General features: G+C 40.3%; 1 protein-coding gene across 7 annotated transcripts in view; it reads right to left on the minus strand.

Annotated features, from left to right (window-relative positions):
* LOC137255757 (5-hydroxytryptamine receptor-like) overlaps positions 1–25,502 on the minus strand; it is a 191,313-nt gene that overhangs the window by 40,897 nt on the left and 124,914 nt on the right. The window contains exon 1 of one of the 7 annotated variants that reach the window (XM_067793275.1): positions 13,966–14,352. The exons of the other annotated variants lie outside the window; for them this stretch is intronic. The gene's annotated coding sequence lies outside the window, so the exon portion shown is untranslated. Of the gene's footprint in view, positions 1–13,965; positions 14,353–25,502 lie in introns of those variants that run through there. 7 annotated transcript variants of the gene reach the window in all.

Consider the following 25,502-nt stretch of genomic DNA (forward strand, 5'->3'; position numbering starts at 1 on the left):
TTTCAGTGTCATGGGCGGACGCCTTAACCATTAGGCGTCCGCCCGCTGGCACAAGCAGTTGTCTTGACGAAAACAGATGTTTCATGAAAATATGTATTGATTACTAACACCACCATCTGAAAAATAGGCGAGCATACCTTAGTAATTACTATTTGTATTTTTGTCACAAGAGAAGGAAATGCAGCCATACAGCAAGAACGACTTATCAGTGTAATCATTCAAGGCATCTGTTAACGACTCGGATGTCCCACCCTGCCAGGAGCTTTGGGCGTGTGTGACAGCTGCAGATAACATATGCTAATTCAGCTTTCGCAGTAATTGTTCACCATATATGGCGAAATTTGCCAAATCTTTGGATTGATTATTTACAGACAGCAAGCATTTAACTGGAATATCAGAGTGTGATACAACAACAAAACACGTAAACGATCAAACAAATTTGGAAGCACAAAACGGTAGCTTGACAGTACTAATAATTCCTCAGTTTATCTTGAAACTACCGCAACACTGCATACAGAGTTACCGCCCTTTCTCGTGTCATGTTCCCCTGGTCGAAAGTTCGAACCCTCGATCTAAATTCTCACCAACAACCGTTGTGGTCTTCACAAAATGTGTTTAAGGCGTGCATCACCCCCAATCCTAAAGCTGGCAGAGTGACATGTGAGTAAATTGTTGTTTAAAACAGCAACAAATAATCTCATTCAAATCTCAGTGGAATGCATCTGTGTCAACAAGGCATCAGTAAAGATTACATAACATTTGGTGGTTGAAATGTGGATGCAATAAGTTATTTAAAACTTTTAACTCATCTTACATGACTTTCTCAGCTGAAAAAAACATGATTAGATCTGCATATCTGTATGACGGATGCAACTACTACAGATGTTTCCGATGGGCTGGGTAAGGAAGTAGATCAGATCACGGACAAACTGGACAACTTGGCGCATGGCCAAATCTTTGCGACTGAAGGCGACAAAAAGCATGCATCTGCACACATAACGCCTTATACGTCTGCATATATATACATACAGACAGACATACGGCTGACAGATGTAGTGAACTGATGATATGACGAACTGATGGATATAACGAACACATGGATATAACGATCTGGCAGACATAACGAACTGATGGACGTAACGAACTGACGTACGTAACGAACTGATGATATAACGATCTGATGGATGTAACGAACTGATGACATAATGAGATGATGGATGTAACGAACTGACGGATATAGCAAACTGATGGATGTAACGAACTGACGGATCCGGATATAGCAAACTGATGGATGTAACGAACTGATGATATAACGAACTGATGGATGCAACTAAATCGCTATAGTGCCCCGGCCACTGCGTATATTCAAAATCCGTATAACAAACTACGTCTATATGGAACTAAATTGGTGCTCCCTTTGAGTTCGATACGAGTTTACTGTACATACATTTCTATTGGCTTTAAGTCATGGTAGTGTCTTTTCTTTAAACAATATATGTCACACTAGAGTCTGTCCATTTACTATGTTTGTTAGTGTGCATTTGTGTGTGTCCACGTTTGTGTGTTCTTTTGTGTGTGTCTGTGTCTTTTCCCTTCATATACGGGACAGTGGGAAGCCCATTGGTTACTCCTTCGCTTGGAAAGGTTGAATTCGTCCATTCATTCATTCATTCATTCATTCAGCTTGCTGACAAATCAAGAGTATGTAGCCTAACCTCAAAGATAAATATATGCGTTCTAACACAATATTCGAATCTATTTCTACATGAATGATGTAAAGAACGAGCAATGCAAAGGTTAAAGAATGTCCTTGAACTTTTGAAGCTTAAGGAAAACAATGAACTTGGATATGACCCATCTGTGGAACTGGCAGAGTTTGACTGTTGAATGATGCTGTGTAAATGGCAGTATGAAAAGCAAATTCCGCGGGGAGCTGAGCAAGTGGGTGTTACAATAATGGACCAGTCTTGGAATACTTTTGTTCGTGTGAAAATGCCGATTGTTCCTGCTATTAAAATAGGAATGAGTTGTTGTCTTTTTCTGGTTCGTGCGCAATAACATCATTACATGTCTGACTTCTGAGTGTGGCTATATCGTCATAGCGTCTTGTCTAAAGTTCATTCACACTTTCAATGACTCATTCGATGATTTTACCACGTAAATTATCAATATGACCTAGAAGTGCATAAACTAGAAACATAACGTAAGTTGGTACTGAGTATGACAAAACATGGCGTGGCAACAATTTGCATACTGAGAGCAACCATAACTGGCATTTACATGGATTTAATATGAAGAGTTTTGTCCTGGTTTGCACGCATCGACGCCAGATACATTTGAATGAAACACTATAAAATGTATGTTCATATTCGCCGTTTTTAGTACTATTCAAACAATATCACAGGAAGGGAGGGGAGGGCACAAGTAACGGGCACACTAGGGACAAGGCATAGTATATTGTACTCCATATGTGAGTGAAGACAAATGAATGTTCAGTAGAAATGTTCAATAGAGCCATTACAGCATCACAAATATATGTACACGACCTGACTTTGTCTGACAGTTTATCATGAGGTGACTCGACTCTCCCCCTCTGCTGCCACTCTTCCTGCCTGATGCCATCCAGCTTCCAAATATACTGCTCTGACTTATCAATGATGGGAACCTAATTTGTTTCTTCGCTTCATCGTTTTCTCTCTGACCGATTTATATCAGCAAAGTTGAACGTGTCAAGTACCCTGTTGAGCCTGCTCTTTCGGAGGGGCATTTTTGACAGGCTCTTCAGATCTTCTCTCTCCGAATGCTGTACCGATATAAACATTGTGAAAGTCATTATAATGTTTCTAAGCCAGTTCTTCTTTGGCACGGTTGGAAAGTAATTGAAAATAACTGGAAAGTAACTGGTTTGGATATAACTGAAAATCGATGGCAGTGAATGAAGAAATCTCAAAATCTCTTTCAACATCACGCTTTCATAGATTGAGATATCTTGATAACTTACAATGCTTATGGAATTATAACAGTGGGTACAAAGACGTTGGCGGTAAAAATGTGGGTGTGAGTGAGTTTAGTTCTTAGCGATATCCAAGCTGTATACATGGCCTGCATGGAAATGCTGCTCAAAGCGGAGTTAAACAGATGTCCCTCACGCATACGATTCAAAGTGATATGCATCATACAAGAACGCCGTTCTGTTGAAGTCTGCGTTTAATTTTGCCACATTTAACTGCGATAATGACTGACAATATATTACTAAGCGTCTGCCTAATTCTATCTGCCCAAGACGTGCTTAAACCACACAATCACATATTTTCGGCAATTTTGGGGCTATTTTATACATATTGGAGCATATGCACTGTAGCCTCTTACTGATGAAAACAGAAAAAAGAAAGAAAATAAAATATTATCCCTAACCGCATACCCTGAAATCGATAAATGAAAACTTCGAGAGAACAGCTTCCGCTCAGAGAACGCTTGTCATATGGGATGTAAGCAATTGATCCGTATATCAAAAACGTGGTATTGTTGGTGGATGTCGAACTGGTTTCAATCACAAGTAGGATATTCGTAAAAAGCGCTCGAAGGGACATAACTTTATAGGGCTTGAAATGATGTTCGGCCGGTAAAGGGCACGAGATTCGATTTAATGCAACGTTGCAATAATTCCTTTCAACTTTGTATTTAATATTTTAATCTGTATGCGTGTTTTCTTCTGGAATAGATTGTATAGAAGCTTCCCCGAGGTCTGATCGTTAAATGTATTGAGAGAAATGTAACTTGTATGTTCAGGTACGTGTGGTGCCTTTAAAGTCATAAAACCCACCAACAGTTGACAGATTGTACAGACACCACATTAAATTGGCGTCACACTGAATTCCGGATCATTACCCTTTCAGTGCTATGTATTTTTGAGAACACATTAACGTCACAAGATCCTGAAACAGTTGACAGATTCCACAGATATGAACATTAATTTACCCATAACCTCATCAAATGGACACCCGATTGCAATGACATCACATCAAACGCAGACGGCGTGAAATATAAACCTTTCACATCAGTGCGATATATATCTGTCCGTGACCATGTTATGTGCATAAAACCCACAAACAATTAACAGAAACGGAAAACGATTCGCTCACAGCCACATCAAACAGAAACGATAAAAGTCACAAATACCAATACACTCATGAAAACAATGGCGTCATGTGACAAGAACTCCAACTTAGGTCTGGATGAACTGTCACAACCATGACGCTTATGAAAGCTTTGAACTATCACTCTCACCTCAAGGTAATGTACCACACGGAAGGGAAGGATTCTCCAGTCTTTCACGTTCATACTGCCAGACATATCAACCATCACATAACCAGTAGAGAACCCATGCATCAATTAACTGTCTGGGTTCAGTAAACAATGATACCAACGATAAACATGCTCCAATCAATATCGGTTAAAGACCAATGAGTATTAATGATTCATCACTTACATCGATGGTTCACGTGCTGCAGTCGCATTACGACGCCTGCCATGGTTAGCTTCACAGCGACAAATGCAGTTGCCTTGAATGCATGATCGTATATGTTTGACTATCGCTGCAGGATCTAACATAACCGCCATAATTTTAACATGAGGGGTATGTTCAAAAGTTTCATGGAAAAAAAATCGTAATGCCTTTAACCTATTTGCATTTCGTTATTTCCACATTTCCCGTGTGGGATATTCTTCCATATATTTGGGGGGACAAGAGAATGGTTGATTTAGTATGTTCAAAATGATCTTTCATACATTCTTATTCAACATTAAAATCTTTGAACTGATCCCCAATTTCTGGGTTGTTGACAAGTGGCGAAATTCAGACGATATCAACGGGTTTACATGATAGGCTAAATGACGTACTTTCGTCATCGTGTTTCCTTTCGTCTTTCCTCTGGTTAATGTTACTAGGGTGGGACATTATTTGTCGTCAGTCCGCCATGTGCCTCTCACTGATATGACTGTAAAGCGGTCTAGTGGTAATATGATAATGTTGATTACTGGATTGCCCGGTCTAGTGTCGATTATTTAAAGCCCGTCGCTATATAGCTGGAATATTGCAACGTGCAACGTGAAACTAAACTCACTCACTCACGACAATATATATATATATATATATATTAAACTTGAGAAAATGTTACGAGAATATTGTTCAAAGAGGGAAGCCATTTTCTAGTGTTCTATTAAAATTATTAGAGAACTGCTAAAGCCCCGTTTATACTAAACATAGATTCTAGGAACAATTATCGTTCGGGTGTTAGGGTGACATCAACGCATTGATCATGCACTTTTCACGTACAATCATAGCGCAAAATAGGAACACACATTATTGCTTTTCATTATTATTTACATTTTGAAAACTTTTTGAAATATTTTTTTTCTAAAAACACGGCGTTAGTTCTACATGTTGTCAACATTTACAGAAAACTAAGAGACGGCAATATCTTATCTGCTAATTTTACAGGGGAAACATAAAAATCGCTACGATTCAGTTAGGTTTCCCCACTGGTGATTGTAATATCACAAACTGTCTTACTGTACAAGATGGACTTGCCAGAAAAAGCAGAAAGGAGAATTTTCACACAACATAAAAATGTCAATTCGAAAGTTCAAAGGCCTACAAATTCAATTGCTTGAAATTATTGAGAAGCAACACTTCTAGGTGACGTGTTTAGGACGCGGTGAGTCAGATGTACAGAGTCTCAAAGATCTTAATTTTGCTGATCTCCGAATTTAAGGATCTTCACGCTTCCAGATTATCAGCTGTCGTTGGCTACAGGACTAATTGTGGTACTCTTGTGCTCAAACACTGTACCGTTAGACGAGAGTCACCGACGCACCTCGTGACCAGTTGATGATGTCGATATGAACGAGCAAATTGCCTCTCTAATTCTGTTACCACAAACGTTTGGATCAAAGTGAGCGAGAGGGATTTTGCCAAGGCTCATAACATTGTGCCATATCGAACATAAAGATATTCGTCACACACGGTGTCTGTATGCGTATCAAATTCAGGTTTAAGTGGGGTGAATGAACGCTATAAATAATAATCAGATAATGCGTATAAGTTCACTGGATACGTTCCCGCCCTTGCCCACCTGCCTACCTCCCCTCAGAACCACACCGCCCCTTCCCCCCATCTCTCTCTTGGATATATCCTTATATCATTAATCATTATGGGGATTGGGACACTATTAACGAATCTGAAGAATAGTTGTTGTCTCCCTTTACACGACCAGGATCTAATAATCACGTGTCTGAAGCCTGCTTTTGATTATCGAATTGTCAGTTCTCCGTGTTGTGGTCTGCAACGCTGTCGTCTGTCCCTCCGCATGCAAAAGGATGGTATAATTAAATATTGTTCAAAGCGGCGTAAAATCATACTCACTAAACAATACTTTACCTTGAGACACGTCATCTTACCTCGTTCACATTGAAATAACACTCTTAGTGGGGCTTTCTTACACGAATTATATTGACATTACTAGTAGATAATCAGCTGCGAAAAGGCAACTACGATGAATATTGATTCTAAACTGAGGGGGGAAAATCTGTGAAAACTCCAGATGTTGAGAAAATGCTAAGCATCTGCTATTAAACCTGTAGCAGCTAAATTTGTAACATGCAATAGTGAGTAGGCTTTTAGCAATATTCCGCAACATTCAGGCATAGTACAACAGGACTCGGTTTCGTACATTGCGTCCATGTGGAGAATCGAACCCAGGGCATCAGTACGACAAGCGAACGCTTTAACCACTGGGCTACCCACAACCGACTATGAAATAAGTGAGTGTTTGTTATCAGATATGTTACCAAGATATGTTCTGGTTATACGGCGTCAGGTTGTAAACAGTGGAGTCTGGAACTAAAGATCCCGCAAGAAGATAGCTCGTTTGCTGTTCTTGATAAAGTTTTTGTAACATTGCAAATAATCCTGACATAGTTTGCAAAATAAAAACAAATAATTGGAATACCTTATAGATAAAACTTTCGTTAGTCAAAACGCACTATAAAGTAGCTCGCATTTATCCTGTGCCGAAATAACTTGGTGAGGAATGCAAAAAAATGCACAAAGCAAAACGGCTGCGCGCAAGCAGATTATTCACTAGACTTGCAAATGTCTGTAAGGTAAAAATTAAAATCTTAAATGATAAATTCTAAAACTACTAAAGAACATACGGGGTGCTTAGATATCTAGACTTGTCCCTTCGAAGAATAGAATTACTGGACATACGTGGGTTCAGCATAAATTGCAGTCTTAAAGCTACTTATTCACTAACAGTGTGTCGTACGCATGGCTAGAATAACATCATTCATTCATTGATTCATAAGTGAGTGAGTTAGTTCTACGCCGCTTTTAGCAATATTCCAGCAATGTCACGGCGGGGGACACCAGAAAATGGGCTTCACACATTGTACCTTTGTGGGGAATCGAACCCGGGCCTTCGGCGTGACGAGCGAACGCGTTAACCACTGGGCTACATCATGAAGAAATGATACCAAGTATGAGGTATTACGGCACTTCCAGTAACTGATCATCCATGTGCCGCTGATCCAAAATGTCGCAGCGTCCTCTTTCTGTTTCCTCGGCCTTGGAAGGTGTGGGTGTTCTATGACGTTATCTACAAGAGACGTCTTGCCTTCGACGTTACAGCGTTCATTTAGCCACTTGTGAAATCGCTTTGCAATTCAGTTAACTTGAAGCCGTGTGCAGTTATTCTTTTCTACTGCAATCAGCCGTTTGTTATAGTTTCCAATAAAGACAGGCAGATAATCCTTTAGAGCTTAGCCGCTTAAATGGAGGCGGTGGAAGAAAGAGCACTCGACCCTTTGGCCTTCGTTTCACGCTTCCAATAATAGAACGTTCGTCTTGGTATGAGCCCTTAAAATCCTCGCATGATGGCTCCCGTACGGCAAACATGCTGTCATCACCTCAGGTATTTCTAGAAAGTCACTATCCATTTAAGTAGGTAAGCAAGAACCTACGTATATATGTAATGTCTTATAGACATAATGCGAAATAGTCCTTTTATTATAATTCTCACATCTTTTCAACGCATAGCGTCCACGCTATTTATCGAAACAGTTTCCATGGGATGTAGAATTGAGTGACTGGGCGAATGAGTATGGCTTTAGGTCACTTTCATCAATATTCTAGCAATACCACGGCAAGGGCCATCGGGCATTTGGTTCACATATAGTACCCACGTGGGGAATAGAACCCGGGTCTTCAGCGTGACGAGCTAACGCTTTAAGCACAAGACTATCCCACTTCCCCTACAAATGAATGAATGAGTTTAGCTTTACACCGCTTTTTGCAATATTCTAGAAATGTCACGCTGCGGAAAACCAAAACAGAGCTTGTACCCATGTGGTGAATCGCACCCTGGGCCTAGATCGCCTCTCTTGTCGCTAAGATAATCGCAAATGTCACACATTCACATTAACATACGACTACCATAGAGCTAAGAGAGCGTCGAAAATCTAGGTCCTGGTGTTCGGTGTGACGAGCGAAAGCTTTAACCACGAGGCTACCCCACCTCAAATGAGTGAATCACCGCTTGACATTCAGGACATGTTAACTAACGACATCCCACAGCACTTGACATCATGCTGTATGGACAACGTTATAGGGACTGAAGTGCTTATTGTCGAAAATGGCATCGAATAGCCGTTTATATACTACAGCGTCATAAAGAGGACTTAGCGATGAAATCGAAGAGTAATTGCTAACACTGTGAGTATTCCATTAGTATTCAACGTGTCCTTTTAATGATAGCTGGTACACCGAGTGATAGATTCAGCTGTGTTTCTGCTCTTAATTTGGTCAATACATTAACCATCACATTAACTATCCCTTCTAGTGTCATCAAAGCACAAATACACAGGCGTGCTAATTTTGTTGTCACGGTAGAACAGATATTTTATCATGAAATAGGCAGTCCTAGGCACTAAATTGTGTTTGTGTGTGTGTGTGTGTGTGTGTGTGTGTGTACAGAACCACAGGAATCTACCAAACCGTTCCTGTTTTTTTTGCATAATTGCACTAATGCATTAAGTAGACACGCCTAAATACGTGACTGGTGATGGTGGTATCGTGTTAAAGCCAAGCCTGTTTGAGACTCGACGATAATATCTGGTGACAATGATGTCAGATGTTTGTACCAATGCAAAGGCTAACAGGACCTTTGGTGGAACATTATCCCGTGTTGAAATAAAAACGGTAGTAAGTGGAAGGTTCAGAGTTTATGTTCGTTACACAGAGAGATATCGAGATGAGTGAGTTAGTGAGTTTAGTTTTACGCCGTTTTTAGCAATATTCCAGCGATGTCACGGCACGCGGGGACTCAAACCGGAGATTTCTGTTTGCGAGCAAACACTAGGCCACGCCACCTCCCCAGATGACGATATGATTATTCAGCATGGCCAGGTGTAGTTGCTGTCGGCGATGGCGTAATTTGTTTGTTTGTCGTTTAACGTTGTACATACCGAGCCTGGAACAGACAATCTTGTGATCAATATGATGAGCATCGGTCTATACAGGTGGGAAACGATGACTTGTGTCAACCAAGTCAGCGAGCTTGACCACGTGATCCCGATAGTCGCGTCTCATGACAAGCGTGCATATAGGTTACTGAAGATCAATTCTGACCCGGATCTGACTCTGGACATACACACCCATGACAGTCACCCGCTGTAACAGCCGGGACAGGAAAGGAAATTCGCGGGAGGCGATACCTGTGGACAGCAGATCTGGTTTCGTGATATCCCGGATATAATTTGTTATGCGTCATGAAAACATGTTTCAGGAAAACAATACAGGAATACTCATGGCACAGATGTTCCAGATCTGAACTTAAACTTGTTTATGACATAACAGATAAGGGTGAATGTAAATGAAGAGTGTCGAAATATTCCATGCTAGCACCGATTGCACATTTACCATTTGGGGGATCAAAAATTCATGTCAGAGAAAACATTAACTCCCAGTGACTGATATATACCCGACCTGTGATCGTTGGAATGTCCGTTGATTGTATTGTTTACACGTTGGAATGTCCGTTGATTGTATTGTTTACACGTTGGAATGTCCGTTGATTGTATTGTTTACACGTTGGAATGTCCGTTGATTGTATTGTTTACACGTTGGAATGTCCGTTGATTGTTTTGTTTTGTTTACACGTTGGAATGTCCGTTGATTGTATTGTTTACACGTAAACGTACGCGCTCGTACGTATCTGACAAAGTAAATTTGTTCTTGCTCATGCTGTTGATAACTGAATGGCTGGCCAAAACTCGATTATTTACAGACCGCTGCCATACTGCTGGAATATTGCTACAATAGTGCCGTGTTAAACTAAAAAAACAGCCAAATGTATAGTCCGGTCGATTGACAAGGAGCATAAAGTTCCCAAAGTAACACTTGCTTCAAGAACAGATGTACTGATTCCTCACGAAGTAATGACTAACTTCATGTTCGGATAAAGGAGTGATTGAGTTTTGTTATACGCCGCGTTTAGCAATATATCAGCAATATATCAGCAATATCACTTTACCAACGGGCATCACACACTGTACCCATGTAGGGAAACGAACCCGGGTCTTGATGAGCGTGATGAGCGAGCGCTTTAACCGCTAGGCTACCCCATCACCCCCCGATAAAAGAGGTTTCTTTTCCTTAGTAGTTGTTTCATAAACGTATGATGCATTCATGTTTGTTACATGAAGGTGAAGTGCCTGGTTCAGATATGTTTTGTTGTATTCCAGCTCTATGGACAAACATGTTTTTGCTTGTTCTTTTCAAGCGGACATCCAACACTTTCCTACGAAACCGGAAATTAATATTTGATATAATCATCCTGTATCCCATTTTTATCACGAGCTTCCTAAAAAAGAAACTTTACCACCATAGTAAAAATTGAGGAATTATATTTAAAATGTGTGGATCAACTTGCAACAAGGTCTTTTCCAGAGTGTCAAACGTGACAGAGAGCTAACTAATTGCTAAGCGTCAGACTCGTGACATTTTCGTTCCTCTGTTGAGAGTGCCTGCGCATTAATCATGTATATTTCAGACTTGTATCGTGAGTCAGCTTTTAGCGATGGACACCTCTGAGCTATCTCTGGAATACAGTGATAACGGATTCAATGTTTACCAACATGAGACTGGTGAAAACAACAATCATAGGAGTAGATGTCTGTCTGTTTGTTTGTTTGGCTGGTCGTGCAACGTTGGAGTCAATAGTTTGATATATGATTCTGTAAACTTGAGCTAATGAAGTCTGTAAAGCAAGGCAAGCCTCATATCACACACACACACACACACACACACACACACACACACACACACACACACACACACACACACACACACACACACACACACACTCAAAAACGCCAATTCCAGCAAAATATTCTAAGTTGAAAAGGATGACTACCCTGTTCCCCGGGTCATTGACGCCTCTTCATTTATTATATACATTAATACTCTTCCAGGTCATAAATATAAAATATTTTATTTAATACATTAGAAGGCAGGGTCATGAGTCCACCCCTCACATGACATGACATGACATGACATGAGACACCTAGACTGACCCTTAAAATTACATGTCTAGTAATAGATGTGACGCGAAAAACATAAGGTCAGTAACGGAAAGCTCATAATTCATTACATGGCTATATATTTCTCTTTTTATTATAGAAATCTTTGATAACAAATCTGGTGTATTTTTTTGTATTTAAGTTTCATCATTTAGAATCAAGTATTTCAAAACGAACATCTCCGAATCTGACGCTATGTCCGATAAGTATTGAACATTATATACTTACAAACCTTTCCCTTGATAATTTTAATTAATATTCACAGAACAGTAAACTCTCCTTAAAACGAACGGAAAATGGTCTGTAAAGTTTAATCGTTATAACCGGAGATCGTTATACGCACTTCTAGTAAAGTATATACGTACGTGTATCAAGACATATATCTAAAAGTATACTTAAGAGGTAAATGTACATGGTTACGTACGTAAATCTAGCTGCTGCGGTTATCCAGAATTTACTAAAAGTTCCTTTCGTGCATATGTCACGTAAAGCATTTTTGTACATCTACAATGAATGTGTATCATGGGCTACATTTCATGTAATTGTTTTCTGTAACTTGCGTGCAACTTAAATGAACGCATGTGAATTTTACGTATGCAGATATGAATGCAGACATTCACGATGAATGACAAATACATTCGCTTTTCGTGTGTCAAAGTGTATATGTTCCACTGTATTTCAGACAGAATGACACAATGTATGATGTTTTGGTGAGAAAATGCTCTCAAACAGTTCACTGTGTGTTCTCTACTGAACTGTAGCGACGAATCATGATTATTCTATTTGTTGCTGATAAAGAATACGCAAAGAGAGAACTCTCAAAGATTCACCTTCTAAACCTTCTATACGGACACGTATTCCTGTAGGCTAGTGTTACCTCCTGCTGCCATTTGCCCGTGTACGGAACTACATGTACCCGTGTACCATATTTTCGATCTCTAGCCGACCCGACAACTGTACGTCCACCAAAGTTGCTTCTAGGTAACCGAACACCCACCTACCCGCGTGTCCAAATGCTACCTACCTCCAGTCAACCCTGGTGGCGTGGGTGGCCTAGTGGTTAAAGTCTTTGCTCGCCACACCAAAGATCCAGGTTCGATTCCTCACGTGGGTACCACGTGAAGCCCAATTCTGATGTCCCTGTGATACTGCTGGAATATTGCCCAAAGCGGCGTTAAAGCAAACTCACTCACCCACTCTAGACGATCCAGTATCTATCCCTGTATCCTGATGCTACCTCTTACCAACCGAAAACCTACCCGTCTACCCAAGTATGACCTCAACACGATACAGTATTTACCCGTGACTCCAAATGCTACTTTCACACAACCTAACCACTTCCAATGAATCCAAATTTTACCTCAAGGAACCTACCCGAGATCTAAAACTCTACCTTGAGCAGCTGAACCAAGACGAACCAGCGATCTTGTAACTCTTGCAGACGCCTGCCTGAACGACTTATCATTTACTTGACTTCTAGCCCTGTCGACACGGGTACGTGTTTTCTAGCAAAAGTTTAAAACAAGCCTTAAGGCTAAGGAATAATAACTTAAAGTAATATGTGTGTTGCGCGTTTTAAGCATCCTTTCCATGCAAGGCGTACGTAAACTGATTTCATCTACACGGATGAAGTGAAAATATGTTCTTCTGAATAGCTCTCTTTCTCTTCGGTTACTTTTTTGTGCATGCGGTCCAACAGTCTGGCGACTTTGAGCCGCATCTTCCCGAAATAACGGATTTTCTCTCGCTTTATTTGCTACTTATTTTCAAGTCGTTACAATGTATTCATGGAGCGTATTGGACCAGTCTTGTTATAATGTCATTATGAGACGCGGATATTGACTGTAAACTTTCCCGATATCGTCAAGAGAATTCAAGCTTGTTGATTTTACCAAACACGTTTGGAACATACGACCAAACTCTGGAACCACTTCGGGTTTTCAATCCACAAAAGTCGATGAAGTGTCTAAATGACTGAGCAGTTTCTCGATAAAAATCATACAAAAATACACATTAAAGATACAACGGAATTCGATTTTAACACAGATACAACCGTTCACGTTACAGTGATCTAATTCAGTAGTCGTCGTCAGAGAGTGGTAGTTCCATTCAACAATGCAATACTGAGCTGATTTTTGATTCAAATATTTTCATTTATTTACATGTTCGGACGAGTGTGTAAACCATCAGTGAAACATCTACTTCATGAAAATACTGAGATTTAAAATGTCACTGTGCATCTAAGAAATTATGTCAATATCCCTCAAATCGGATTCTTAACGCTGGCATGCACGCGAGTATGAGCTTTAACACATGACAACTTACCCTTCGCTACTCCTAAGTAATCTTAGTTGGTTGCTCAACTCGTAGTCCCGAGACCATAATTCCTGCATGAATGTGATTTGCACAAGTCTTATATGCCGCACAAAACTTGCTCATGCTTAAATCTCGTCCGAAGGAACTCCGTATTTCAAAACGAAAAGACACGATTCCATATAAAGTTCAACTTCCGTTCAACGGGCCGTCATTTGGAACCTGCCCACAGAGCTGTATCAACCAACGGTCTCTACAATGACTGTAAAGGCGTCCCACCAACTCTATACTTCAGTTGGCGTTGATGGTATTGGCTCCTGTAATCGTGGTCTTCTAGCGGGTCTGTCCTTAGCTCGATATCGCGCGGGTAATGCTATGGCTGGCATGGCGGCGGAGTACAACAGCTCGCGTGTGTCGAGCAAAGGCATTAATGAACCTAATGTCTTCCCGCGTGCTCGGCGAATGCGCGTGTCAACCGCCGCATGGCATTCAATATGGCGGCTGCACTATCGATCCTGGAAATTAGGGGATCGAAAGCTTGGTCGGAAATGTTCTCATCAGGTGGCGAACATGGCACGAGTCAAATAATACACTTTGGAGTGCTAAATAGTAGGCTAGGATACACTTGTCCCACTAATAAGTTTTCAGTAGTCTCAAAGCGAGGTCGCTGGACACAATGGTTGTTTTGTGGTCTGCAGTGAGATGATGCTTTCGGAACAGATTCTGTAGTGCAATATGGCTGTTTGCGATTGCCCTTGTAGGTGGGGCAACACGTGTTTGTGTGTTCTTAGGTGTGTGGAAGCATGCATGTTTGAAAAGTTTGTTATCTGTTCTTTTTCTCACTTCAGTAACTGAATATTTGAGACTTGTAATACAGCACTGTTTTATTGGATACTATTCTAATCATTTGGGGACCCTGCATATCTCGAAGTCGGATAAGTACTCATAACTGTTTAGACGATATTTGGTGCTGGATTGCGGCGCAGAATATTCACTGCCAGATGGGGCTAATACCGAGAATTGAAGAACTTGTATGTGCAATCAAACATTTGTTCCTCAATGGAAGGTCTGTAGATAAAACCAGAAATGGGCTTTACCAGAAATGATCTTCAGACATTGTCCTCTTTTGGATAATCTAACCTGGATCTTCCGTATGACGGGCAAACACCACTAAGCTACACCTCCGCCCCTTGATACATTGCAAAATGTTTGCTGACACTCAGTGTGACACTCAATGACACTCATGATGTTCCTTCATGCGTTGACAGATTTGTTGTTCAATTGTAAAGTTTGTTGATAAACGTACATATGTCGTAACGTTTATTTATATGTTCTAAATTGTGTTGATTCATTGTAAACTTTGTTTAGAAATGTGTAGAAAATCTTGTCAGATTCTTGATAAACTATAAACACATTGAAAATATTGGCACTATAGTCAGTATTTCAGCCTTAACGATTGCCATGTCGAGTCTGGGCCCCACAAACATGTGATTAATTTTAGGGTCACCGAACAGACGCTGTCGGTGAATGACGACACGCCATCCACAAAGCCACTAAGCTTCTTCACCCCTTACTGCGGTCACGTCTAATGGAATCTGATTCCGCCACTCCATTGCATTAATAATTTATATGAAAAAAGGTTAATTGGAACGATACGTTCAGTTTAAACACACACACACATGGTACACACAAAGAGAGACACACACACACAACATATATATATATATCTATATATATATATAGAGAGAGAGAGAGACAGAGACAGAGAGAGAGAGGGAGAGAAAGAGACAGACAGAGAGAGAGAGAGAGAGAGAGAGATTGTGGAAAACATTTCTTCCTACTCAGAAGGAACCCAGAAGGTACTGAAGAGTCCTTCATTAATTGTAGTTAGATACATTTTCCGTGTTCCCTCGCAAGAAACAAACTTGCACCTCTTCTTGATTTTGTAAGGATATTGGATAACCTACAAAATGAATTTAGTGTGAACGACTGTGTGTTGAATTAATAGCAGGCGATTGTTTGTGGTTTTAGTTACTGCTTTTACTGTATATATTTAACAGAAATCTACCTTACCCCTCTCGGGGATACCTGGTGTTATTGATTTTCAGTGTCCCGCTGATATAATTTCACCCACTGTGATCACCTTTGACTCTCACTGGAATCCGTTGACATCGAAGTTTTATATTTAGTTACATTGGGTCGATATTTCTTCTGGTGGGTCTGAAGTCCTGTAGATCGTCATAAACTCAGCAGCATTTAAAATCTTCAGTCAGAGACAAAATACGTGCTTGGGTCGTGACATTAACGTTGCTCCCCCTCTAGGTGCAATCACATTTTGCAGTGATCTATCAGACTGCCTCTGCTATTGAATCGGTTTTGAATCTAACTGAAATATACTGAACTGTTTCGGCTCAAAATCTGAAATGTTTGTTCTCTGGTACTGTTTAATATTGAAACACACACCCGCCGTATCTGTTCATATGTATATATTATTTAGTTTATCGGCGTATTATGGGAGGATATATACAGACCAGGGTTCATGCACCACCTTGATCATAGTGATGATGGATCAAAGGCCAATTTAGTATCTAAAAGTGACCTCTTCGAAATGAAAAATAAATATAAAACCTCAACGGCTCACCTGTTCTAGATAGTTTACCCACTAGCTGTGACAATCATGTGCTCACTTACAACCAGCGATGAGATTTGGTTCGCGAAGGAATAACAATTCTAGAATGAAGAATGTGTATGTCACCTGTTGGTCATTAATCATAATTTGCCATGAGGTGGCATGGTCTAACTTAGAGGCAAGCACAGAGCTTGTGCAAGGGTCATATTCTGGTATTTTCAATCACAACAATCTTTGCCCCAATTCTTGAAAATTCCTTCCTACAACTGGAGGACACATAAGGGCAGTAAACAAGCGAACATTGAACAGTTCACCAACTTCTGAAGTACTTACAACAGGGCAGTGTTCCCAATGTGAAGGGCATTCAGATTCACGAGATTTAGACTATGTTATGCCCGCACGACACGTTATGTATACTTGTCATTGGTAAAACTACAATCATGGAAGTTCAACATGTAAGAAAGAGTACCGTGTAACAAAATCGCTAGCCACGTCACAGTCACAACCTAACACAATGAATAGGATGCGTGAGTCTACTTGTGTAATTCGCAGTGAAATCACATTAACATCCATTAAGAAATTTGACAGCAGCTCTACATTGTACTAGTCCGTAATGCGTTATCGAAGAAGACCATCTTGACTGTGAAATTTGGAGAATTGTGACCCGGTAAGGTTCATTAGAGGCTGAAAACTAGTTTATTCTGAAAGCATAATCCAATCGATGAAGACATACTTGTCATAAACCGTTAACACAATACCCCGTGAACGTTGATTGTACGAAAGTCGACAGATATGGACGAACGTTTTACAGGTTAAGTCAGACATCTGTTGAACGAGTGACCTCGCTGGTAGCTGTTCCGTCCAGATTGCCTGGGTTGCTGAATATGATGAACCCATTGTGTCAAACTGACGCAAGATGTGTTTTGGTCAGTCTGCTGTATGTCACCAGTCTGTCTGAACTGACATCTACCACAAAGACAATACGTTCGGTCCGCCTATCAGCTCCAGTTCCTAGTTCCCACATCGACAGAAAGGTCAGTCCTGTCTTTCTGAATAACTCACGTTCGTACGAAATCAGGAACAATCCTGAATACTTACAGCTTAAAAATCATTTCATCTTGATGCCTTCAATATGCCATCTTAAATCTGCGGTAGGTGGGGTAGCCTTGTAACCGAAACGTTCACTCGTCAAACCGAAGACCCGGGTTCGATTACCCATACGGGTACAATGAGAGAAGCCAATGTCTGTTGTTCCTCGCTGTGATGTTGCTGTGATATCGCTAAGAACAGTGTAAAACGTAACTCTCTCACTCACCCGGGTTCACCTCAATACACCGAGACACTGATTAATGTGTACAGCTAACCTCTCGCTAATTTCTAATCTTGCAAGGTATCTTTCCAATATCTTTCCGAGCTTTGAGATATGAAATCAGATGATAGCCAAGGGAAGCCTCACAGGGAAATAGAGGTAATCGTTGTCTCCCTCAAAACAATGCTGATATCTTATTGTGGTAGTATTTTGAGGAACTTATATTAGTATGATAGGCATGTAGTAGAAACCTGTACAGGTTCTGAACAATTAAATCTCGTAACGATAGATAATGGTGCAAGAATATTTACAGCATTCAGTAAAAATGCCTGTATTGTTGACATGACTACTTGCATTTGCTAGGAAACAACAGGAACGCTGTTAGACAGTAAAGTTATCTTTGTATTTTGTAGACAAAAAAAATTAAAAAACATTCACACTTTTTCTGTAGATTGTCCTGGGCGTGTACAGTTGTTTCTGGCATAAATGTGTTGATTTCGTCTCTTTGTTGGCAATGTGCACGTGCAGTGCAGAATCCGCTGAATACAGCAGTGCATCAACTGAGGCATTGTATGATACTGGCATGTTGTAATGTATGTAACTGAACCTCTGTATAAGTATTGTATTGTATTGTGTGATTGTATTGTGTGAAAACAGAGGTGTTGTATTGTGTGAAAACAGAGGTATTGTATTGTGTGAAAACAGAGGTATTGTATTGTGTGAAAACACAGGTGTTGTATTGTGTGATAACAGAGGTATTGTATTGTGTGAAAGGAGAGGTGTTGCACTGTGTGAAAACAGAGGTATTGTATTGTGTCAAAACAGAGGTGTTGCATTATGTGAAAACAGAGGTGTTGTATTGTGTGATAACAGAGGTATTGTATTGTGTGAAAGGAGAGGTATTGTATTGTGTGAAAACAGAGGTGTTGTACTGTGCGGAAGCAGAGGTACTGCATTGTGTGAAAATGGAGGTGTTGTATTGTGTGTAAACAGAGGTATTGTGTGAAAACAGAGGTATTGTATTGTGTGAAAACAGAGGTATTGCATTATGTGAAAACAGAGGTCTTGTAATGTGTGAAAACAGAGGTATTGTATTGTGTGAAAACAGAGGTATTGTATTGTATGAAAACAGGGGTGTTGTACTGTGTGAAAGCTGAGGTATTGTATTCTGTAAAAACAGAGGTATTGCATTGTGTGAAAACAGCGGTATGGTATTGTGTGTAAAGAGAGATATTGTATTGTGTGAAAACAGAGGTATTGTATTGTATGAAAGCAGAGGTGTTGTACATTGTGAAAACCGAGGTATTGTATTGTGTGAAAACAGAGGTATAGCATTGTGTGAAAACAGAGGTGTTGTATTGTATGAAAACAGAGGTCTTGTATTGTGTGAAAACAGAGGTATTGTAATGTTTGAAAACTGAGGTGTTGTACTGTGTGAAAACAGAGGTATTGTAATGTGTGAAAACTGAGGTATTGTATTGTGTGAAAACTGAGGTATTGTATTGTGTGAAAACAGAGGTATTGTAATGTGTGAAAACTGAGGTGTTGTATTGTGTGAAAACTGAGGTATTGTATTGTGTGAAAACTGAGGTATTGTAATGTGTGAAAACTGAGGTATTGTATTGTGTGAAAACAGAGGTATTGTAATGTGTGAAAACTGAGGTGTTGTACTGTGTGAAAACAGAGGTATTGTAATGTGTGAAAACTGGGGTGTTGTATTGTGTGAAATTGTGATACTGTAATGTGAGTAACTGAGCCTCTGTATATGTGAGAAACAGGTATTGTTATGTAAATGAAATTCTCTTTGTCTGTTAAAGAGAGGTATTGTATTGTGTGAAACATGCAGGTGTTGTTATGTAGCTGAAACTTTCTATGTTAAACAGAGGTATTGTATTGTGTAAAACAGGAGTTGTTATGTAACTGAACCTCTCTATGTCTGTTAAACAGAGGGATTGTATTGTGTGAAACGGGTGTTGTAATGTAACTGAAATTCTGTATACCTGTTAAACAGAGGTATTGTACTGTGTGAAACGGGTGTTGTGATGTGAATAACTGAAACTCCGTATGTGTGTGAAACAGAGGTGTTGTATTGTGTGCAACGGGTGTTGTAAAGTAACTGAAACTCTTAATGTGTGCTAAACAGAGGTATTGTAATGGATGAAACGGGTGTTGTAACGTAAATGAAACTCCATATGAGTGTCCCTTTCAGTTCTTCAGCCAAGAGACATGTGATACATGTGGTCTCACCATAGGCAAGCGAGTTTGTTCACAATTGCCTCTGTTCACCCAGCTCAAGACGGGTATCAGGTGGAATAAGTCATATGACTATAACCTTCTAGTGCCTAACAGACAGCTTGGGTTGTCCTGGCTAATAATGTGCTGTTCTTCGATTGGTAGTGCTGAGAGCATTGACCTTGTGAATGCGTGTGGAACTGAAACTCTGCACGTTTGTGAAACCGTGCATGTGTGTGAAACTGTGTATGTGTGCCAGACTGAAAGTCTGCATGTGTGTGAAACTGTGCATGTGTGTGAAACTGTGTATGTATGTGAAACAGAGGTATTGTACTGTGTGATTGTATTGTGTGAAAACAGAGGTATTGTACTGTATGAAAACAGAGGTGGTGTATTGTGTGCATGTGTGCCAAACTGAAACTGTGCATATGTGTGAAACTGTGCATGTGTGTGAAACTGTGCATGTGTGTTAAATTGAAACTGTTCATGTGTGTGAAACTGTGCCTGTGTGTGAAACTGAAACTGTCACGTCTTTGAAACTGAAACCGTGCATGTGTGTGAAACTGTGCATGTGTGTGAAACTGAAACTGTGCATCAGTATGGCTCACTGACACGCCGTGAGAAACCAGTACATCTCATCAGGATAATAGCCACTGTATGATCTCCATCAATTTGATTTCACAAGTGAACAAAGCTCCTGTAATACAATCCCCAAGAAAGCCACATTGCTCTGACTTTAAGATGCAATATCAAATCTGTCTCCGCGGAAGTACAACATTGTATTTTGACAAGATGGAAAAATTAAACATGTTCAAGAGGCACCCAACAGCAAACACCGCGAGCGTATGTTGTCACTGCTTTGTCCTGTGAGATTTCTATTAACATCAGTGCATGTTTTTATGTAAGTAACTCAAGAATTCATTTCAACAGTAATGGATTCTGCTGTTTTTGTAAATAATACAAGCGCTCTGTGTCAAAGAGTTCCATACTAATCGGTCAACAGCCTCCTCCTCCACCGTCAGAGCCACACAGGACCTTCATTACCAGAGCAATACGCTATACATCCTCTGAAACAAAGCCTGCTTCGGTTTTTGACACCTTCCCTTGCGGTACATGACCATTAAGAAATATATTGCTAAAAACTAAAAGAAAAAAAAAACAGTTGAGAGTTTGACACGATCCCTGAATGATTTGCTGGTTCCTTTGAAAAGAACACGCCTGTTGGATGCGTATCATGGTTTATATACTGCGTGATGTAATGAAGTTACAGATTCCATCTAGCTTATGATAGGCCTTGTGACATGTAATTCGATCCACTGAGGCTAAACGACGATGAATAGTATCGTTAAGACGTCGAACACAAGCTCCGTCAGGTCGTTAACGCTAATTGACGGACATTGGATCTGCTATAAAATCGACGGTCTGCTTTGACATCCGGGTAATACTGCTGACATGCTTCGTTGCTAAGCACCAGAGGTTAAGTTAAAGGTGTGGATTATGTTTTTGATTAAAGGAAAAAAATACACGACAAATATTTCTATGGACACACTTTTTGTTTAGAAGAAAATATGTGCAGTTCATTGTGATGACTGGGTTGGAATGGGTTGGATTGGGTTGGATTGGGTTGGTAGTGTCGCAGAAAGGGGTAGGAATACATATCACGTAAATGAAGAAATAAAAACATACTATTCTTGCATGCAAAGGCCTGATAATGGAGTTTGCAGCTCATTTCTGTTCCAGTGTAAACCCCTCCCAGTTCCATACACTTCTACCAACAGTACTGTGGTTCTGGTTCCCAATAGGGACACGATGAAACCGTGGCAGTCAATGTAGTACATACGGTAATGTTCTTACAGGCAATTCCACTCTTATACATTTCAGTCATGAATACAAAACCCCTGCATCGCTGGTCTGCTGGAACACCACATCTTTATTGGATTTTCCATGACGATCAACAGTGACATTTTCCCGCAGTTACATAACCAGATTAAGTCATTAATCTGGTTATTAGTAGTCACATTGCGTACGCACTACATTATGTACGGCTCTGAAGCAGCAGGATGTTGTTCGAATCTCGGACAAGCAAAACATTCCTTTTCCCAGAAGATTACGCAGCCTTTGCATTCTATGAAGGAGGAGACGTAAGATATTGCAACAATTGTATTGTTTGGTATTTGGCTCATAGTGGTAAAACCAAGACTGATAAAAAGAGAGTCTGCTTAAAGACATGTAGCTCTCACAAATGATGAACTGAATCAGAAGCCTTGGAACCCAGTGTGATGAAACCTTCATCATGTCGTGGTCATTCCCGAGAATGTCCTCATGATCAACTCATGATCGCATTTCATGAGAACTAACCTCTGTACCCCCTGGGGACTCGTCGACCGCGTGTATCCTCAAGTGTCAGTATGTTCCTCACTCATGGCATTTCTTTGCGATCTTCCCTGTTCAACACCTCCAATAACAGAGGCAAGGAAAGAACATCGTCACAAGAATTGTACTGGTGCATCCTTGGTATCTTGCCGCAAACTTATTCAGCCACGTCTCCTTTGACGTCTTAATGGTTTATCTGTTGACAGCTGAGAGGCATTGAGATCAGAGAGTTTGATCACAGATTAATCATCCTTGAGTATCGGTCGATAAAGATTCCATTGAAAAAATCGTTTTTTTAATCCAGAGCGATGGATCATTGAAAACAGTGTTGATACGAAAACAAAAACAAACAAAAAACCCCAAATGCCTGCTCCTGAACATATCGTGTTCGCTACTTGCTCATGTTCACTTGAGAGTTTGTATGTTGTCACACTGTACCACCTGTCCGCGCCTGACTACCGGGCAGTCAGAACCCTCCTGAATCAAGATCTCAAAGGCTTTATCACATGTGTAGCCATAATTCACATGAGACAGTAATTCTGTACAAAATTCGCCAACATACACATCGTGGCTGTTGCAGAACAACACAGACAGGATCTGTTGCACAAACTTCTGTCCATAGATCTTGCATACCTTTACCACGACACATACACTCGTTGGTTTTCCAAGAAGAAACGACCCTCCCACGTCCAATGGCATTTTATCACAGCGGCATTTGAACTAACTGGTAGCTACATATTGGGAATAAGATCCGGAAATACAGTTTGGCGCCTGCGTGTCTGTCTTCATCACCGCTTGTAGGAGCAATCGTGCCATGTATACGAATGTACTAGTTTCAGTCTAAAACACTTGCTACTAGCGATATCTTGGAATATGTGTTTAAAAACCTAACATCTATACTGAAGGAATAAAAAAACTGAAAGCCAAGTGAAATTTAACTGTAAATTCGTTATTCTGAATAATTCATAGAAGCATGATTATATAAAAATATGTAACTCACTCGGCAATATTTGTTGTGCAGTGTTTTGTGCATTAGATGTGAGATGCAATAATAACAACAATAAAAATTCATTGACATGGCGCCAAGTATCCATCTGACTATTTGCTCTGTGATCGCTGTAATCTGGTGATTATTACTCCGGATAACACGTTTGTGAGGCGCTAGAGGTTTAATGAACTGTCTAACCGGGAACCATTTTTTGCTGGGTGAACAGAGGCCATTTTGAAAAAAAACTCACATGCCTAATTTGAGAGCATATACATGGCGTGCTTCGTAGTGGGGTAGGACCGGAATCCTAGAATCTCTAGGAGTCAAATTGTGAAGTATGGTCACCCATTCAAGCATTCTCAACCCTCAACCATCTTCAGTTCAAATCGTTGATACCTCCCATATCACCCTCACATATGGGGATGTAGCGTAAACACTGTTCCTAGCACATAGTAACACTGGGATTAGGGCGTCAAATAGTGTACCACTACAGAGAATCGATGTGAAAAGCAAACGCCTTTATCTCAAGGCAAACCCATCGCCCCAAATCTCGTGACGCACATGTTATACTATACTGTTACATTTTGTGGCGAGAAGGCATGGATGCAATATTCCAAGCCCTTATTTGAATCAATAGTATCCACAAAATATATCAAACTGACAAAGCCTCATTCGGTAAATTTATTTCGTTAAACAGTTCAGTAAGGATAGTTCCTGTCTACGATTTCATACTGTTGTGCCGAACTCGATGGTCGTGGTAAAGACTTTGACTTACGCGTGAGTTTATTATTGTGACTGGGAGCATGAAAAGTATGAGGTCGTAATGTAACGATACTGAATCTGCCAAAATATCAACGAGCCCCTCCCCAGACTCAGAGTTCAAACAAGTTTACTGTGTCGAAAAATGTTCAATCAGGATACACAAACGTTCATCTCAGACGCCATGACCGATTCCACAATGCGAGATTCGGAACATGAAACGTATTTCCAATTCCAATTGTGGCAACAGTATAAGAGCTTAGCTTGTAATTGTCCAAGCTTTAATATCCAAATAACAGAAATTTATCACGCAAGCACTTTATTGTGGAGAATATACCGTGTCCGTGACTAAATCTATATTTCTCCCTCTCCTTCGTCTTCATTTGAAGCCTATTCTTGGAAACAGGGAGACTGCTCGTCTCAATCTGAAGCTTGCTGGACGACAGAGTCAATAATGCATTGTGTTGTGTTTTCAAACATCAACGCAAGACTACTTCCTAGCCAATGAAACTTCGAGATTGAAATTTAATCCCTGACAGCTCTTATTCATCGGTTGTCGATTAACATCCATACCCGTTTATGAAACAAAAATATGCTTTCGATTCTGGAATTTTGGTCAACGGTAATACAAAGTACCAGGTCCCGCTTCTCTGGTCTTAATCTGTTAAAATGCTTTCACTGAAGTCGGGTCTTTCTGTTGAGTGTGCTGATGCCTTTAGAACCAATATTGACTTTGGCCGAGCCGTTTCTATGAATTTTCCACGCAACAATGTTGTTGCGATGGAACCAAGATAACATACTACACTGACATGTTTCGTATTCCGTTCAATCGTACTTCCTACAGAGAGCATGTCCGCCATGTTTGCTCATTTAAATTTCATTTTCCGCGTTGAAAGATTCCCCGTAGTTTTATGCGACATTGTGTAAAACCTCCGCCAGTTTTCCTCATTTCTTCTATTGCGTGCACGTTAATTATGTTCCACATTGAGAAAAAAAACTAAATAGAATATTGTAAGCAGATAAGGAGGGCTCGCTTTCTGCTTCATGTGATCTCTGACGTGGGGGAAGTATTGAAACGAACACAATAGTATCATTGTAAAGCGTAATGGACGAGCGTGCTCACCGTTGGTGGACCGCATTGTAATGTGCGCTAATGCTGTCCAATTCCTACACTATTTGCCTTCATTGTGAAACTCAAATTAAAAATATCTCCGATTCTGTGTATGCGTGTATTGATTCCGATTAAGACTGATTTAATT

This window comes from Haliotis asinina, chromosome 11 (assembly GCF_037392515.1).
Source record: "Haliotis asinina isolate JCU_RB_2024 chromosome 11, JCU_Hal_asi_v2, whole genome shotgun sequence".
Taxonomy (NCBI): Eukaryota; Metazoa; Mollusca; class Gastropoda; order Lepetellida; family Haliotidae; genus Haliotis; species Haliotis asinina.